General features: G+C 45.8%; 2 pseudogenes; both read right to left on the bottom strand.

The window, feature by feature from the left end:
• Positions 1–4,704: 4,704 nt before the first annotated feature.
• LOC141980688 (olfactory receptor 51G2-like) lies at positions 4,705–5,638 on the bottom strand (annotated as a pseudogene).
• A 13,328-nt stretch (positions 5,639–18,966) lies between these two features.
• LOC141980681 (olfactory receptor 51G2-like) lies at positions 18,967–19,900 on the bottom strand (annotated as a pseudogene).
• Between the last annotated feature and the right edge of the window lie 424 nt (positions 19,901–20,324).

Raw genomic sequence — 20,324 nt, 5'->3', positions numbered from 1 at the left:
AGTGCTTTTACCTAAGCCGATCATACACAGGCAGAAGACAACAGCCAATTTCTCAGCTCCCTTGCCTCGCGCCCTTGCTGGCGTATTAACCCCGAATTATACTCTCTTGCACTGCACAGGTGTCTATACACCGGGAAAGATATGCAACAGCCTTTGAACACAGAGCTGAGATTTTCCCCAGACATGTTACTCAAAACATGCTGGTAAATAAAAAGCATAAAACAAGTTTATGCATGGATTGTACTTGGTTGATTAATACCCCTAGCATAGGTGTGGGAGTGAGATGACTAGGAGGGCCTTTCTGTAATTCTTAACATTCCACCGAGTTCTATGAATTGTGGTTCCCCCCCTCCCCCGTTGTCATTGCCTTTACCTCTACTTTAAAATATGTATGAATAACTTTGACGTTATCCAAAACCTTAATTCGGATACTGGCTTTATATTTTTCCTTATTCTTATGCTTTAGATTGTATTTGAGCTTTGACATTTGATTCTGTTTTCCCATGATCCATACGCAATTTCATTACTGACTGGCAAAGAGTGAACTTCGCCTGGAATATATGTTTTACATCCTTCCCCCCTAGATTCCTCCAGTAAAGGGAGATTTTTTTTTCAACTCACATAACTGGCATCTACCAGTTTTCTCAGCATGAGTTGAAGAACATAAGAACGGCCATACTGAGTCAGACGAAACGTCCATCAAGCCCAGTATCCTGTCCTCTGACAGTGGCCAATGGCAGGTGCCCCAAAGGGAATGAAAAGGCAGGTTATCATCAAGTGATCCATGCCCTGTCACCCAATCCCAGCTTCTGGCAAACTAAGGCTCAGGACATCATCCCTGCCCATCCCGGTTAATAACCATTGATGGACCTAACTTTCATGAATCTATCTAGCTTCCTTTTGAACCCTGTTATAGTATTGGCCTTCACAACACCCTCTTGCAAGGAGGTCCAGAGGTTGACAGTGCATTCAATGAAAAAATACTTTCTTGTGTTTGTTTTAAACCTCCTACCTATTAATTTCATTTGGTGGCCCCTAGTTCTTATATCATGGGAACAAGTAAATAACTTTTCCTTATTTACTTTCTCCACACCACTCATGATTTTATAGACCTCTATCATATCCCCCCCTCTGTTGCCTCTTTTCCAAGCTGAAAAGTCCCACTCTTATTAATCTCTCCTCATACGGAAGCCGTTCTATACCCCTAATCATTTTTCTTGCCCTTTTCTGAACCTTTTCCAATTCCAATACATCTTTTTTGAGATGGGACAACCACATCTGCACGCAGTATTCAAGGTGTGAGCATATCATGGATTTATATAGAGGCAACGTGATATTTTCTGTCTTATTATCTATCCCTTTCTTGATGATTCCCAACATTCTGTTTGCCTTTTTGACTGCCGCTGCTTGTTGACTGGATGATTTCAGAGAACTATCCACAATGACTCCAAGATCTCTTTCTTGAGTGGTAACAGCTAATTTCAACCCCATCATTGTAGATGTGTAGTTGGGATTATGTTTTCCAATGTGTATTACTTTGCATTTAGCAACATTAAAATTCATCTTCCATTTTGTTGCCCAGTCCCCAGTTTTGTGAGATCCTTTAGTAGCTCTTCACTGTCTGCCTGAGACTTAACTATCTTGAGTAGTTTTGTATCATCTGCCCCTTCCCGTTTGAGAAACTCTGGAGGAGATAATTTATTCGCTCCTTCTGGCCTTTAATTTTTTGACTCTATGAATTATTGTCTTGAGTGGATCTTTATCTTGGCTGCAAGCTGAACAAGCTGCTATTCTGAATATTCAAAGGCACTCAAGGATAGACGCTCACCAAGAAGAACTGGTATTGTCACAGTAAAACAAAGATATATGGTCCCTTTCCCCTTCCTTCTTTGGGGGAATCTCATGTTGTTCCACTCTTTGAACTGGGAACAATACCCCTTCCATGCTAAATGCTTCTCACCATGCAGATCTGACTGCACTCCTCAGTTTCTTCCCTTCGGGTGCTTGTGACCAGCGCGATGCAGTCACCCCAGCCACCCGAAAACAAATAGGTTTATTAAGAAGCAGAAAAAAGCATTAGGAAAAGTGGTTTAAAAATATCAGGCAGCTCTCATATGTCTACACTCATCTGTCTCATGTATCACTGCAAGCTAAGTTAGACAGGTTTGCCCTGGAGATACAGGAACAGAACTGGCCCAACTTACATTCTTTTGGGATGCCAAGGAGCTCCTGGTACCCAGACTAGTTTCCCAGTGTCCCTGAGAGCATCTTCCCCTCTGTTTGCCCCTTTCTTGCGGAAGCAGCCTTTGCTGAAACCTCTGTGAGCCTGGGCCCAGTCACCATAGCTCTGAGCCATGGCCATGTTACAGGGCCAAATGGTGAAGCTGATCTTTGTGCTCAGACAGCTTTCTCCCAGCCAGATGTCTAAGATGAGGCCCCCCGTGTCTGTTCACCCATTGTTTGACAGTTAGACCTCATGACACTCCAAATCTCAACTCAGACACAAGTCTGGTAACTTTTCTGAACCTCCCAGCCATCCTGTGATGCTCCAACTCTCCCTCATAAATCCACAGCCTATCCCGCTCTGTTACCCCTGAGCACCCCCACCTCTGCCACAGACACCAAGGGGTGGATTCATGGAGCTTCCCAGAGGCCAGCTGTTACAGGAGGCTGTGGTCAGAAGCCTTTTATAGACAAAGGTCGGAGGTGTTGGTCTGTGGAACCCTGACACCGCCCTGATCTTACACTCTCAGAGTATCTGAGCATCCTTGAATGTATTTATCCTCTCGCTACTGCTGTGAGGCCCCACCTCCTGCCTCGTCTTTTCGCACCAGGCCCTTCCTCCTACTCCTCCACTTCCACCAAGCCTCCTCCCCCTGGCTAGGCAGGAGCTAGGTCATGGTAAGGGGTGCCCCAAGAGCACAGACTACTATAGGGAGGCCAGACTCTCCACCTTCCCTAGGCGGTGCATACAGGCAGCTGTGGATGCAGGCTGGGGGATCTTTTGGACCCTTCAGCCTAATGCCAAGGACAGGTGGAGGGTCTGGGGCTCCTCACACTGGCTCTGGATCCCTGAGCAGCCCTTTCCATGGCCCAGCTCTGGCTTCTCTCCTGAAGAGAATGTGGAGTCTCAGGTAAAGAGGAGTGGCAGGAGTGGGGTGTTGGGGGAAGGGACGGGGCAGAGAGAGGGGCCTCAAATGGGAAGAAGAGGGGCATAGTTGGGGGTCACAGAGGGCGTGGGGCTTCTGCATGTATGCCGCTTTTTCACTGTGGTCACCCTACAGTGAATGGGCTGGGCTGGGATAGGATAGGAGCCAGCCGTGCTTCTGTGCGGGAGCTGAGTACCATTTCCACCCCTTTGCATTGCTAGGACAGCACAAAGAGAGGGGCCAGATAAGGAATCTGGGCCTGAGTCTCTTTCAAGGTCTCTTGTGTGTCAGACCCTTATTCACACATAACTTTTTGAATGTATTTATCCTCTCACCACATCTGTGAGGCAGGGCAGGGCTATTATCCACCTCTATGGAGTCTACACTGGGTCAGACCAAAGGTCCATCTAACCCAGTATCCTGTCTTCAGACAGGTTTCAGAGTAGCAGCCGTGTTAGTCTGTATTCGCAGAAAGAAAGGGAGTACTTGTGGCACCTTAGAGACTAACCAATTTATTTGAGCATAAGCTTTCGTGAGCTACTGCTCACTTCGTTGGATGCATGAAGTGGAAAATACAGTGAGGAGATTTATATACACACAGAACATGAAAAAATGGGTGTTTATCATGCACACTGTAAGGAGAGTGATCACTTAAGATGAGCTATTACCAGCAGGAGAGTGGGTGGTGGGGGGGAAGAAAACCTTTTGTACTGATAATCAAGGTGGGCCATTTCCAGCAGTTAACAAGAATGTCTGAGGAACAGTGAGGGGGCCAGTGCCAGGTGCCCCAGAAGGAATGAACAGAACAGGCAAACATCAAGTGTTCCACTCCTGTTACCCATTCCAAGCTTCTGGCAAACAAAGGCTGTGAACACCATCCCTGCCTATCCTGGCTAATAGCCTTTGAGGGGCCTGTCCTCTGTGAATTTATCTCGTTCTTTTTGGAACCCTGTTATAGGCTTGGCCTTCACAACATCTTGTGGGTTCCAGGACTAGCTGCTCCAAGAAGCAGTCAGTTAAGGTGTCGAGAAACTTTATCTCGGCATCCCGTCCCGAAGTGACATGTACCCAGTCAGTATGGGGACAGTTGAAATCCCCCATTACTATGATTAATGATTTTTTAAAAATTTTTAATAGCCTTTTTCTCTGGCTCATGGATGTTTAACCAGAGATGGAACAGTGACAGGTCAGGTACAATGGGAAAGAACATCCACATCCCTTCCCTTTATTGACTCTATCAAGAGGAATTCTGAGGTTGGAGCAGGCACCGATACGGCTCTTTATGAGCAAACATCACACTGCTCCACTGGCTCTCCAGACAGATTGTAAAAGTTGCTACCTGCCTTGGTCTCCTTCCCCCAGTGTGCTAGCCTCCCTCACCAGCTCCTCTCCCATTCTTCCAGGCCTTATACCCAATCTGAACCTCTCTTTACAGAGTGGAGTTCAGTAGATCATGTCATCTCGGATGTAAGGTTCTGAAGAGAATAGGTGGTCGTCGCCTGTGTTTTTCATCTCCCATGTCACTGGCCCTGGAGCCAAGTGATGAACTGACCCTTCACTTGACAAACACCCTGATTATCCTTGCACGAAGCTGTTTGCTTTTCACGCTGTACACAATTGGGTTCATAAGTGGTGGGACAAAAAGAGAGATGTAGCCTAGGAGAACCTTGAGCAATGGAGGAGAGCCCTCCTCAAATCTGTGTATCACAGACAAGCCAATCCGTGGTGTGTAGAAGAGCAGGACAGCACAGAGGTGGGAGACACGTGTTCAGGGTCCTAAGGCATTCCGTGTGGGACACGACTTTCAGCACTGTTTTGAGGATCATCACATATGAGAGGAAGATGAACAGTGAATCTAACCCCACCACAGAGATGTTAAGAAAGAAGCCATAGATGTAGTTGACTGTGATGTCCGAACAAGCCATCTTCATGACCTCTTGGTGCAGGCAGTAGCAATGGGAGAGGACATTGGCTCGACAGTATCGGAACTGTTTAAGGAGAAAGGGGAGTGGGAAGATGAAGGTCACTCCTCTTAGCACAAACACGAGTCCCATCTTTCCAATTCTTGCCAGGGTTAAGATAGAAGCATATCTCAGTGGGTTACAGATAGCAATGAATCGATCAAAGGCCATCAACAGGAGTACCGATGATTCAATGATTGAAAGTGAGTGAATGAAGAACAGCTGGGCAAAACAAGCATCCAGACTGATCTCCCTAGAGTTAAACAAGAATATACCCAGTGTTGTAGGCATGGTGGATATGGATAAGGCAAGGTCTGTGATGGCCAACATGGAAAGGAAAATGTACATGGGCTCATGGAGGCTTGGATCTGTTTTTATAATGAACAAAATGACTGAATTTCCTACAATTGAAATAACATACACTAAGCAGAAGGGGATAGAGATCCAGAGATGGAAGTCTTCCTGCCCAGGTATCCCGGTGAGAAGGAGCAGAGCAGAGCTGAATTCGGTGTCATTGACAGCTGACATAATATACTGGAGAGGTCCAAGGAGTTTTGAAATACCCTTCCTGAAAGAAAAAAAACCCATGAGAGTAGATGATATTTAATGAGACATGGTTCTGATCTCAGTGCAAGTCTAGAGACTCCCAGGAGCTCAAGGAAGATAACCTAAAGCATGGTCTTGGATTTACACCATCGATAGGAAAGTAGGCTTTGCCAGACTAGATCAGACCTGTAGTCCATCTAGGCTCATATCCAGTGCCCAGTATCAGATGGTTCAGAAGAAGGTGAAAGAAGCCCTGAAATAGGCAGCTGTGAGATAACCTGCTCCCAGGGAGAGTTTCTCCCCAAGACCCACTAATTAGACATATATTGTAGTATAAATTAGGCAGGCTTAGAGCCCTTCTAAGAGCTTTTTTGTTAAGTCCTCACTACTGTAACTGGATTTTCTGTTTACCCATATAAACATCCGGTCCCTGTTTGACACCTCTCGAGCCCATTGATATTTTAGGCAACAGTTAAAATGTAGCTAACAGCTAAGATAGAAACAGCAGAACAAGCAGGAATGCTATAGTAGCATTCAGTAGCAAGGACGCTGACAATTGTAAACAATTGATAAGCTTATATGGTAATGGCTGCCCACTAATTTAGCTTTTAGAAGAGAACAAACCCGCCCTTCACAGCCCACCGGATATTTGTAAGCACTTATTTTTACCCCCACCCTGCCTCCTTCCCCCGCAAGGTAGTTATAAATGTTTGATGCAGATAGGATAACCTTTATATGTATGTATTGTTTTCATTTTTATTTTTGTTTAGGGTTTTATTTTGATTTGTAATAATGTTTGTTTTCATATGTATAAATACATGTAAATACATTAATAAGAAAATGTATAGAACTGGCCACAATGGCACCATATTTTCGAAGTTGCTTGTCAGTCTTCCCGGTACCGTGAATAAACCCCCTTCAGTATTGTCTGTGCTTGCCTGATTCTTGGGGAAAAGAATCTTTTTGCTTAACAGTTTGGCACAGCGAGCAGGGTGTGATCAGGAATCCTCAGAGAGTTTCTCACATCCAGGAATAGAGATAAGTATCCTTTTACTTACGACCTCTAGTGCACGCCTTGGTTTGGGACACCCCTTCACACCCTTTTTTTTTAATAGGAACCACATATAGGACACACAGACAAGAGGACTGAATGTGCGTGTGTTTGTGGCCAAGTTTTCTGGGTGCAGGGATCACTGGAGGCGAAGGCTGCACTGCCAGCGTTTTTGGGGTACAGGGATCACTGGAGGCGACAGCCGCACTGCCAGGGTTTTTGGGGTGTAGGGATCACTGGAGGCAACAGCTGCATTGCCAGGTACTGAGCACCAAAACGTGTGCTGCAGTAAAACTGAGTACAAGGGTGTGCTCAGTTGGTCCTCCCTGAAGTGTTGCTTAAGTGGGTTTCAGGAAGCTGGGATAAAATGTTGTATAAATTGCCGCAGACTGCATCAATGTTTCCCGCTCTGGGAGGGGGACTTGCTGGCATGCCCCAGGGTGCCCCAATCATACCCTCTAGGAAGGAGATGCATTGACTGGTCCTGGGGAACATCACTAATGCCCTCTGCTGCAGGGAGACACATTGATTTTATAAAAGGAAAACATAAAAAGCTTCTAAAAACAATAGCAAAAAAGAAATGAAATAAGGGCATGAGTACGATGGACAGCGTGTTGTGGTGATCTAATCAAACCAAAAAAATTAGAGAAGGGGATTGTAATGATAGATTGTTAATATAAATAAAGTGACAAAAGTTGGAAATACTCCAAAAGGCTCTTACAACAGAGCTAAATCAAAAGGCAGATTGCAACCGCAAGCTAAGTCAGTTTAAAGCAAATAACAAGGCTCTAAAACAAAACTAAAAAAACCACACAACTCCTCTGCACGTCGTATTGTTGCAGGCATACAACAGAAGGGTATTTTTACTGACCCTGACTCAAGCAGCGATACTAATAAAAACCAAAATAAAATTAATTGGAAACACCTTAATAAACAAATTCAAAATTGGAACCTGGCAAACAAGGGGGAAAATCAAGATAATCAGTGGTCCGGGACAGGTGAAAACAGAGTGGCTCATAATACTGATAAGTACACTCCTCTCAGCACAAAGGAAACGAGGGGCTTACTAAAAAAATCTCCCTAATCTAAAGCCCAAACCCCCAAATTTAATGTTCTGGAAAAAAGTAAGCCACCTTTTCGTTACATCCCAGGAATCTTTATATCTTAACAAAAGCTAAATGCCCTGATCTAGCATGGGCCAAAATCCCTACAAAAGAACACCGAAATGGCATTTGGGCCTCTGTTACATTTAAATCTAAAAATGATATGACCCATGCCTGCACTGAGTTTAAGGAAGCCGTCCAGGAAGCTTTGGGGAACAAAACCGGTAATTGGGGACCGATCGTGGGCTGCATACAAGACAAGAATGAGACTGCGGCTCAATATTGTCAAAATATAAAAGGGAAATGTATCCCAGCAATGCAGGCATTGCAGAGCCAAAGAAAACGAATCAGGTCTTTCTAAAAATCTTAAAGAAAGGTTTTAACTCTCACCTGCAAACAGCCCTTAATTTAAAAGTGAACCCAGGCTCTGATTATAAATCCATCTGTATGTGGGCCTCTAAATGCAAAGCCAAACAAGCTAAAGAAATAAGGAGCAAGGCTACTCGCGTTTCTGTGGTAACAGTAAAAAGTAATTTAGCCTGCTATAATGGTGGGTGTCTCGGGCATACCCAAAAAAATTGCAGGCGCAAGGCCCAAAAGCCTAGTCAGGGACAAAATCATGGCCAATTGAAGGCGTGCAGCACCTCCCTGCCCTTTCAATCTGGTCCTGGTCCCGTCCCCACCCTTCCCCCTATCTCACAGTGTTTTGTATGTGGGGACACAGGACGTTGGGCAGCTGAATGCTCAAGCCAAGTAGCCCTGGGCAACCAGCTCCAACCGGTATCTCAACCAGCTGCCAAGCCTTACTCACACCTAAGCAAAAAAAAAAAAAATGGCCAGGCTTTTAAATATCATGACGCGGTCGGATCCATCACCCGCACACACACACAAACACACACGCTTTTGTCTGTAAGTACTGCTAATGCAAATATAAATCCCTCGAGGCCACACTTACAGGCATGGCTAAGGGGCCAGCCATGCACATGCCTCTGTTTCCATTACTGACCTCCCCCTCCCTACTACTAAACAGGATATTACTATTTTGGGAAGGAGGTGCGCAACTCACAGCTTATTAAAGCTATCCTCTTCCTACATAATCTAATCTATTCTTCTGGACTCAGTCTTTTCTTTACATAGCTCCAAATGCACAGGGGACTATTTTGAGCAAGGACGTCCTCTGCGACCTTGCAGCAATTCTTAACCTCGCTCAAAGTACAGTTCCGAATAAATGTATGTGTACTCATACCATTCCTCTCCGTGATAATACATTTCTTTCTTCTCTTGCACTGCCAAATCTGAGGCTTTCGCTTGGGATACCTCGAACCCTTTTCCCAGGTGTTATGTCCCAGGTTCCCCTGGGTTTGGGCAAAAAATAAGCTTTCTTGCAGTTCAATGCCTGCTCATCTTTGCCCACCCATCCAAGTTACCAGTCAACTCCCTTTTTTTAAGGTCAGGCTTGACAAAGCCCTGGCTGGGATGATTTAGTTGGGGATTGGCCCTGCTTTGAGCAGGGGGTTGGACGAGATGACCTCCAGAGGTCCCTTCCAGCCCTGATATTCTGTGATATTCTATTCCCACTCCCTCCACCTACCAGGCAATACCCTCTCACACCTAAGGCTGCAACCTGAACACGCTGCTATTCTGCTATACTTCAGCAAGGCATACTGGTTCCTTGTGGCAGTGCACCTTCTTAATCCCAGACCCTCCAGAAACCCCCTCTTGGGCGGAGGTACAGGAGGGAAATCAGGTCATGGGAAGAACATATAACCCCCCTGTTTTCATAAAATACATTGCACCCAGGAATGGCATGCTGTCAGACATGGAGCTGAGCTGCCATAATGTATGAACATGTTAAACCCAGTTCTGGGGATGTTTGCTGCAGAGCTATATTGGGTTAACGATTGGGATGTTTATGTTATGGCTCTATTGGCTGAAACCATTGTGGCTCTTCCTAGTTTCATAGCAGGCTGCTGGAAAACAAGCAGGAAGGGAAGCAACAGCTCAAGAAAAGGCATTTCTCAGTCAGCACTTCAGGGAGGTTGAGAGAGAGAACTGGAGCTACAAGCTGGGAAGAGCCTATTTCTGGGTTCCAGCCACATCACACAGCTTGTTTTGGCCAGCGCTGTGAGTCTGGCCAGAGGTGGGACAGCTGCTGTGAGAAGCTCTGCAGACTGACAGGCACAGACACCTCTGGGGATATCTGAAGGCCTCGGCCTGCCTTGGTCCCCATCAGAGTAGGAGGGTTTGGAGGTCAGTGACGTGTACAAACTGATGTTTGAAAGCCCTCTGATTCTCCCATGTTACGCTTTCTTCCTGCTCTTCAGATTAAAGAGTAGTTTGGGTTAAGAAGGCTGGTTGGTCCCTCATCTCACCACGAGTCACAGACTCCCAAAGGGAAGAACCATAGGACGCAGTCTGAGGGTGGGAGGATGGCGAGATTCTACCCCATGAGAGGGAAGGCTACTTGCCCTGACATCTGGCACTTGGAGACCAGAGATGGGGGTGAGATGCAGGTAGCCCTTTAACTTTTAGTTGTATCTACAGAGCAGAGATGCTAGAGCCCTCAGCCATTCAGATAACAGAAATATGCCTTATCTCACCTGTTACCACAGAGCAACACAGCTCTGAATACCTGCGTTCATAATCAATCCAAATAATAAAATCTATGAAAATGTATTTGCTGATTCAATTTCCAGGAGCAAATAAACCTGTGGCAATTTTTTGAACTATTGACTGATATTTCCTGGGTTCTCCAGTCACTCAGCCCCTGGCAGGATCGTGCCCAGAGCACACCGTACCTCCAAAAATGGGACCCACTGATAAAGTCTCATTGGGGATATTGCGGTTTTTTAACACTTCAAGTTCTCTTTGAATGTCAGATTTGTGTGTAGCTTCAATAGCCCCTTGAGGAGCTTGGGCAGATGTAGTAGAGGGGTTCCCAAGTTCTCCAGTTCTATCAGCGTTTCACTGAGTCAACCCAACAGCCCGGCTGAGCCCTCTGACACTGCACAGAACATCGACACATGTAAACAGCTTGCAGCCTTTCCCCTCCGCTTTGCATTTGTAAAGTAGCGAAACCTGCCAACGTACCCAATTCCTACTAGAAGAGGAGCCGCTGACACCAGAGGTCTTCACCCTAAAGGACAAGGAGTCATCAGAGAGGTAGCACGGGCAGCAGGCAGTATCTGTTCAGATAGGGAGGCAGCTGTCTTTATGAAGCATGCTTGCATATTCCTTTGGGGAGGTCACTTGGCCATCAGGGAACCTCAGCTGCTTGGCTCAGTGTGCACCAGCTGTAACCCCCATCACGGCCAATGGCAAAGTGCAGGAGGCCAAATCACAGGGGATTCGCAGTGATCCTACGCAACTGGACTGCAGTTCCAGCCCTGCTGCAGGCTCTATTCCTGGAAACTGGGCTTCTCATCACTGTTCCTATTGTTCTGGTTAGTCCCTCGGGGCAGCTGAGCGATAATGATGATGCTGTCACAGCTGTGATCTTGCTGAAATAAATAATAGTAATAATACTAATACTTCATAGAGGATCAGATTTCTCCCCGACAGCCCCCTTTCCTGCATTACAAACCCAGGGTGCAAGCTCAGAAAGGGAGATTCCACAAGGCTGCATACTTGTAATTTCCTTGGATCCTTCCAGTAGGATATAAACCTCCTCTCCGTTAGGGTGGTTAAGTGCTGGAATAAATTGCCCAGGGAGGTTGTGGAATCTCCATCATTGTAATTTTTAAGAGCAGGATAGAGAAACACCTGTCAGGAATGGTCTCGATAATACTTAGATCTTCCATGAGCACAGGAGTCTGGACTTGATGACCTCTTGAGGTCCCTTCCAGTCCTGCAATTCTCCCTGAGGCATAACAGGAGGCTCCAGAATCCAGGGGGACCCGAAGTTATACACAGATTTCAGTGACCACTGGTAGCTAGACCACCTCCCCACAATCTCTGGGCCTCCACAACTGCTCTAGGACCCTCTCCAGCTCCTGGATAGCACAGGTTCATCAGAAATGTGTGACCTGGTCCTATCACAGTAGCCACTGCCCCTAGGATCTGCTGAAGGAGCGTTGTACAGGGTGGAAGGGGCTGTACAGTGATGGGAAGGCTGCTTAGAGTAGCGGATGGGCACAGTACCGCAGCCCTAGACTGGTCAGGAGGTTTTGAACTTTCTATACCCAGAGTGTAGCCATAGACTCCATCAGTGCAACCTTCATTATGTTGTGAGGGAGAAGCAGATGGAAAGTCTCCAGTTTCTCTTGGGGATCCATAAGCTCATAGATCATACAAAGGTCATCGCCTATCTATTCCACATTGAGTGGAAGGTGACCTATATTAATGAGCTTGCATTGTGCAGATCTATGTGCGGTGCAAGATGGTATGAATCTGGGTTGAAAACTCCACCAACGGTGCAAGGTTGGGAAGCTGGGAAATTGGCTGTTGTCTCCTGTTTGTCCTTGAGTGGTTTAGGAATAAAACACTCAGGTAGCTTAGTTGGGTGTGTGGCATCACCTGCTCTCGCATTGAGTAACATTGTTGCCTGGAGAAGCCAGTAGAGCAGTGTGAGAGAGGCCAGCCAGCTGACTGGATAAGGGGGCTCAATAGTTCCATCAGCTCCCAGATTGCACCCCAGGGGGGACAACGCATCACAGAGTTTTTATAACTAACTGATAAATTAAGCATTAAAAGTCACTAGGACCAGATGATATTCACCCAAGAGTTCTGCAGGAACTCAAATATCAAATTGCAGAACAATTAACTGTGGCGTGTAACCTATCACTTAAATCAGCCTCTGGACCAGAGGACTGGCACATAGCTAATGTGATGCTGATTTTTAAAAAAAGGCTCCGGTGGTGATCCTGTCACTTACAAGGCCTGTAATCCTTGCTTCAGTACAAAGCAAACTGGTTGAAACTATGGTAAAGAACAGAATTATCAGACACATGGACGAACATGGTTTGTTCATGTTCCCACAGGGATCTGTACTGGGACCAGTGCGGTTCCACATATTCATAAATGATATGGGAAAAGGGGTAAAAAATGAGGTGGCAAAATTTGCAGACATGACACAATTATTCAATATACTTAACTCCAAAGTAGTCTATGTTAAGTTACAAAGGGATCTCCGAAAACTTGGTCACTGGGGAACAGATTTTTTTCTTGACAAATACAAAGTAATGCATACAAAATGATGGTTCCAAATTAGTTATTGCCACTCAAGAAAGAGATCTTGGAGTCTGACAAGGTTCCTTCCCCACTCTGAACTCTAGGGTACAGATGTGGGGACCTGCATGAAAACCTCCTAAGCTTACTTTTACCAGCTTAGGTTGAAACTTCCCCAAGGTACAAACTATTTTACCCTTTGCCCTTGGACTTCCACTGCCACCACCAAACTTTATCTGGGTTCTTGAAAAAAATGTAGTTTGGAAATGTCTTTCTCCCCAAAATCCTCCCAACCCTTGCACCCCACTTCCTGGGGAAGGTTTGGTAAAAATCCTCACCAATTTGCATAGATAACCACAGACCCAAACCCTTGGATCTTAGAACAATGAAAAAGCATTCCGTTTCCTTACAAGAAGACTTTTAACAGAAGTAAAAAAGAATCACCTCTGTAAAATCAGGATGCTGAATACCTTACAGGGTAATTAGATTCAAAACACAGAGAATCCCTCTAGGCAAAACCTTAAGTTACAAAAAAGACATACAGACAGGAATAGTCATTCTATTCAGCACAGCTATTTTCTCAGCCATTTAAAGAAATCCTAATCTAACACACACCTAGCTAGATTACTTACTAAGTTCTAAGATTGCATTCCTGTTCTGTCCCCGGCAAAAGCATCACACAGACAGACCCAGACCCTTTGTTTTTCTCCCTCCTCCCAGTTTTTGAAAGTATCTTGTCTCCTCACTGGTCATTTTGGTCAGGTGCCAGCGAGGTTCCCTTTAGCTTCTTAACCCTTTACAGGTGAGAGGATTTTTCCTCTGGCCAGGAGGGATTTTAAAGGGGTTTACCCTTCCCTTTATATTTATGACAGAGTCATTGTGGGTACTTCTCTGAAAACATCTGCTCAATGTGCAGAGGCAGTCAAAAGAAAAGCTAGCTGAATATTGGGAACCAGAGGTGGTGGATATAAAATGCCAGGACAGGCTAAGCCTCCCCTGGTCCAGCTGTGACCTCCGGACACCAGTTGTGGGGTGTGCACAGGGAAATTTTTGCTTATTTTTATGTGCCATGTAGGTTCCAGTGTGGCTGAGGAGGCAGAATGTGCTACTCAGTTTCCTGGGTTCATTTGTAATCTCTCTGGACACCATGGAGATTACTGATGAACCCAGGAAGCTGAGTTGGCCAATACGACTCTGCTTTGCTGGTGACATAGCCAGCCTCTCCAGGCCCTGTTATCACCCAACACGACAGTAGGTGGTGCCACACACCCAGCTAAGATGCCTGAGTGCTTTACCTAAGCCGATCATACACAGGCAGAAGACAACAGCCAATTTCTCAGCTCCCTTGCCTCGCGCCCTTGCTGGCGTATTAACCCCGAATTATACTCTCTTGCACTGCACAGGTGTCTATACACCGGGAAAGATATGCAACAGCCTTTGAACACAGAGCTGAGATTTTCCCCAGACATGTTACTCAAAACATGCTGGTAAATAAAAAGCATAAAACAAGTTTATGCATGGATTGTACTTGGTTGATTAATACCCCTAGCATAGGTGTGGGAGTGAGATGACTAGGAGGGCCTTTCTGTAATTCTTAACATTCCACCGAGTTCTATGAATTGTGGTTCCCCCCCTCCCCCGTTGTCATTGCCTTTACCTCTACTTTAAAATATGTATGAATAACTTTGACGTTATCCAAAACCTTAATTTGGATACTGGCTTTATATTTTTCCTTATTCTTATGCTTTAGATTGTATTTGAGCTTTGACATTTGATTCTGTTTTCCCATGATCCATACGCAATTTCATTACTGACTGGCAAAGAGTGAACTTCGCCTGGAATATATGTTTTACATCCTTCCCCCCTAGATTCCTCCAGTAAAGGGGAGATTTTTTTTTCAACTCACATAACTGGCATCTACCAGTTTTCTCAGCATGAGTTGAAGAACATAAGAACGGCCATACTGAGTCAGACGAAACGTCCATCAAGCCCAGTATCCTGTCCTCTGACAGTGGCCAATGGCAGGTGCCCCAAAGGGAATGAAAAGGCAGGTTATCATCAAGTGATCCATGCCCTGTCACCCAATCCCAGCTTCTGGCAAACTAAGGCTCAGGACATCATCCCTGCCCATCCCGGTTAATAACCATTGATGGACCTAACTTTCATGAATCTATCTAGCTTCCTTTTGAACCCTGTTATAGTATTGGCCTTCACAACACCCTCTTGCAAGGAGGTCCAGAGGTTGACAGTGCATTCAATGAAAAAATACTTTCTTGTGTTTGTTTTAAACCTCCTACCTATTAATTTCATTTGGTGGCCCCTAGTTCTTATATCATGGGAACAAGTAAATAACTTTTCCTTATTTACTTTCTCCACACCACTCATGATTTTATAGACCTCTATCATATCCCCCCCTCTGTTGCCTCTTTTCCAAGCTGAAAAGTCCCACTCTTATTAATCTCTCCTCATACGGAAGCCGTTCTATACCCCTAATCATTTTTCTTGCCCTTTTCTGAACCTTTTCCAATTCCAATACATCTTTTTTGAGATGGGACAACCACATCTGCACGCAGTATTCAAGGTGTGAGCATATCATGGATTTATATAGAGGCAACGTGATATTTTCTGTCTTATTATCTATCCCTTTCTTGATGATTCCCAACATTCTGTTTGCCTTTTTGACTGCCGCTGCTTGTTGACTGGATGATTTCAGAGAACTATCCACAATGACTCCAAGATCTCTTTCTTGAGTGGTAACAGCTAATTTCAACCCCATCATTGTAGATGTGTAGTTGGGATTATGTTTTCCAATGTGTATTACTTTGCATTTAGCAACATTAAAATTCATCTTCCATTTTGTTGCCCAGTCCCCCAGTTTTGTGAGATCCTTTAGTAGCTCTTCACTGTCTGCCTGAGACTTAACTATCTTGAGTAGTTTTGTATCATCTGCCCCTTCCCGTTTGAGAAACTCTGGAGGAGATAATTTATTCGCTCCTTCTGGCCTTTAATTTTTTGACTCTATGAATTATTGTCTTGAGTGGATCTTTATCTTGGCTGCAAGCTGAACAAGCTGCTATTCTGAATATTCAAAGGCACTCAAGGATAGACGCTCACCAAGAAGAACTGGTATTGTCACAGTAAAACAAAGATATATGGTCCCTTTCCCCTTCCTTCTTTGGGGGAATCTCATGTTGTTCCACTCTTTGAACTGGGAACAATACCCCTTCCATGCTAAATGCTTCTCACCATGCAGATCTGACTGCACTCCTCAGTTTCTTCCCTTCGGGTGCTTGTGACCAGCGCGATGCAGTCACCCCAGCCACCCGAAAACAAATAGGTTTATTAAGAAGCAGAAAAAAGCATTAGGAAAAGTGGTTTAAAAATATCAGGCAGCTCTCATATGTCTACACTCATCTGTCTCATGTATCACTGCAAGCTAAGTTAGACAGGTTTGCCCTGGAGATACAGGAACAGAACTGGCCCAACTTACATTCTTTTGGGATGCCAAGGAGCTCCTGGTACCCAGACTAGTTTCCCAGTGTCCCTGAGAGCATCTTCCCCTCTGTTTGCCCCTTTCTTGCGGAAGCAGCCTTTGCTGAAACCTCTGTGAGCCTGGGCCCAGTCACCATAGCTCTGAGCCATGGCCATGTTACAGGGCCAAATGGTGAAGCTGATCTTTGTGCTCAGACAGCTTTCTCCCAGCCAGATGTCTAAGATGAGGCCCCCCGTGTCTGTTCACCCATTGTTTGACAGTTAGACCTCATGACACTCCAAATCTCAACTCAGACACAAGTCTGGTAACTTTTCTGAACCTCCCAGCCATCCTGTGATGCTCCAACTCTCCCTCATAAATCCACAGCCTATCCCGCTCTGTTACCCCTGAGCACCCCCACCTCTGCCACAGACACCAAGGGGTGGATTCATGGAGCTTCCCAGAGGCCAGCTGTTACAGGAGGCTGTGGTCAGAAGCCTTTTATAGACAAAGGTCGGAGGTGTTGGTCTGTGGAACCCTGACACCGCCCTGATCTTACACTCTCAGAGTATCTGAGCATCCTTGAATGTATTTATCCTCTCGCTACTGCTGTGAGGCCCCACCTCCTGCCTCGTCTTTTCGCACCAGGCCCTTCCTCCTACTCCTCCACTTCCACCAAGCCTCCTCCCCCTGGCTAGGCAGGAGCTAGGTCATGGTAAGGGGTGCCCCAAGAGCACAGACTACTATAGGGAGGCCAGACTCTCCACCTTCCCTAGGCGGTGCATACAGGCAGCTGTGGATGCAGGCTGGGGGATCTTTTGGACCCTTCAGCCTAATGCCAAGGACAGGTGGAGGGTCTGGGGCTCCTCACACTGGCTCTGGATCCCTGAGCAGCCCTTTCCATGGCCCAGCTCTGGCTTCTCTCCTGAAGAGAATGTGGAGTCTCAGGTAAAGAGGAGTGGCAGGAGTGGGGTGTTGGGGGAAGGGACGGGGCAGAGAGAGGGGCCTCAAATGGGAAGAAGAGGGGCATAGTTGGGGGTCACAGAGGGCGTGGGGCTTCTGCATGTATGCCGCTTTTTCACTGTGGTCACCCTACAGTGAATGGGCTGGGCTGGGATAGGATAGGAGCCAGCCGTGCTTCTGTGCGGGAGCTGAGTACCATTTCCACCCCTTTGCATTGCTAGGACAGCACAAAGAGAGGGGCCAGATAAGGAATCTGGGCCTGAGTCTCTTTCAAGGTCTCTTGTGTGTCAGACCCTTATTCACACATAACTTTTTGAATGTATTTATCCTCTCACCACATCTGTGAGGCAGGGCAGGGCTATTATCCACCTCTATGGAGTCTACACTGGGTCAGACCAAAGGTCCATCTAACCCAGTATCCTGTCTTCAGACAGGTTTCAGAGTAGCAGCCGTGTTAGTCTGTATTCGCAGAAAGAAAGGGAGTACTTGTGGCACCTTAGAGACTAACCAATTTATTTGAGCATAAGCTTTCGTGAGCTACTGCTCACTTCGTTGGATGCATGAAGTGGAAAATACAGTGAGGAGATTTATATACACACAGAACATGAAAAAATGGGTGTTTATCATGCACACTGTAAGGAGAGTGATCACTTAAGATGAGCTATTACCAGCAGGAGAGTGGGTGGTGGGGGGGAAGAAAACCTTTTGTACTGATAATCAAGGTGGGCCATTTCCAGCAGTTAACAAGAATGTCTGAGGAACAGTGAGGGGGCCAGTGCCAGGTGCCCCAGAAGGAATGAACAGAACAGGCAAACATCAAGTGTTCCACTCCTGTTACCCATTCCAAGCTTCTGGCAAACAAAGGCTGTGAACACCATCCCTGCCTATCCTGGCTAATAGCCTTTGAGGGGCCTGTCCTCTGTGAATTTATCTCGTTCTTTTTGGAACCCTGTTATAGGCTTGGCCTTCACAACATCTTGTGGGTTCCAGGACTAGCTGCTCCAAGAAGCAGTCAGTTAAGGTGTCGAGAAACTTTATCTCGGCATCCCGTCCCGAAGTGACATGTACCCAGTCAGTATGGGGACAGTTGAAATCCCCCATTACTATGATTAATGATTTTTTAAAAAATTTTAATAGCCTTTTTCTCTGGCTCATGGATGTTTAACCAGAGATGGAACAGTGACAGGTCAGGTACAATGGGAAAGAACATCCACATCCCTTCCCTTTATTGACTCTATCAAGAGGAATTCTGAGGTTGGAGCAGGCACCGATACGGCTCTTTATGAGCAAACATCACACTGCTCCACTGGCTCTCCAGACAGATTGTAAAAGTTGCTACCTGCCTTGGTCTCCTTCCCCCAGTGTGCTAGCCTCCCTCACCAGCTCCTCTCCCATTCTTCCAGGCCTTATACCCAATCTGAACCTCTCTTTACAGAGTGGAGTTCAGTAGATCATGTCATCTCGGATGTAAGGTTCTGAAGAGAATAGGTGGTCGTCGCCTGTGTTTTTCATCTCCCATGTCACTGGCCCTGGAGCCAAGTGATGAACTGACCCTTCACTTGACAAACACCCTGATTATCCTTGCACGAAGCTGTTTGCTTTTCACGCTGTACACAATTGGGTTCATAAGTGGTGGGACAAAAAGAGAGATGTAGCCTAGGAGAACCTTGAGCAATGGAGGAGAGCCCTCCTCAAATCTGTGTATCACAGACAAGCCAATCCGTGGTGTGTAGAAGAGCAGGACAGCACAGAGGTGGGAGACACGTGTTCAGGGTCCTAAGGCATTCCGTGTGGGACACGACTTTCAGCACTGTTTTGAGGATCATCACATATGAGAGGAAGATGAACAGTGAATCTAACCCCACCACAGAGATGTTAAGAAAGAAGCCATAGATGTAGTTGACTGTGATGTCCGAACAAGCCATCTTCATGACCTCTTGGTGCAGGCAGTAGCAATGGGAGAGGACATTGGCTCGACAGTATCGGAACTGTTTAAGGAGAAAGGGGAGTGGGAAGATGAAGGTCACTCCTCTTAGCACAAACACGAGTCCCATCTTTCCAATTCTTGCCAGGGTTAAGATAGAAGCATATCTCAGTGGGTTACAGATAGCAATGAATCGATCAAAGGCCATCAACAGGAGTACCGATGATTCAATGATTGAAAGTGAGTGAATGAAGAACAGCTGGGCAAAACAAGCATCCAGACTGATCTCCCTAGAGTTAAACAAGAATATACCCAGTGTTGTAGGCATGGTGGATATGGATAAGGCAAGGTCTGTGATGGCCAACATGGAAAGGAAAATGTACATGGGCTCATGGAGGCTTGGATCTGTTTTTATAATGAACAAAATGACTGAATTTCCTACAATTGAAATAACATACACTAAGCAGAAGGGGATAGAGATCCAGAGATGGAAGTCTTCCTGCCCAGGTATCCCGGTGAGAAGGAGCAGAGCAGAGCTGAATTCGGTGTCATTGACAGCTGACATAATATACTGGAGAGGTCCAAGGAGTTTTGAAATACCCTTCCTGAAAGAAAAAAAACCCATGAGAGTAGATGATATTTAATGAGACATGGTTCTGATCTCAGTGCAAGTCTAGAGACTCCCAGGAGCTCAAGGAAGATAACCTAAAGCATGGTCTTGGATTTACACCATCGATAGGAAAGTAGGCTTTGCCAGACTAGATCAGACCTGTAGTCCATCTAGGCTCATATCCAGTGCCCAGTATCAGATGGTTCAGAAGAAGGTGAAAGAAGCCCTGAAATAGGCAGCTGTGAGATAACCTGCTCCCAGGGAGAGTTTCTCCCCAAGACCCACTAATTAGACATATATTGTAGTATAAATTAGGCAGGCTTAGAGCCCTTCTAAGAGCTTTTTTGTTAAGTCCTCACTACTGTAACTGGATTTTCTG

Source organism: Natator depressus, chromosome 1 (assembly GCF_965152275.1).
Source record: "Natator depressus isolate rNatDep1 chromosome 1, rNatDep2.hap1, whole genome shotgun sequence".
NCBI lineage: Eukaryota > Metazoa > Chordata > Testudines > Cheloniidae > Natator > Natator depressus.
Note: the sequence above shows the minus strand (reverse complement) of the source record. Positions and strands in the feature narration are given on the sequence as shown.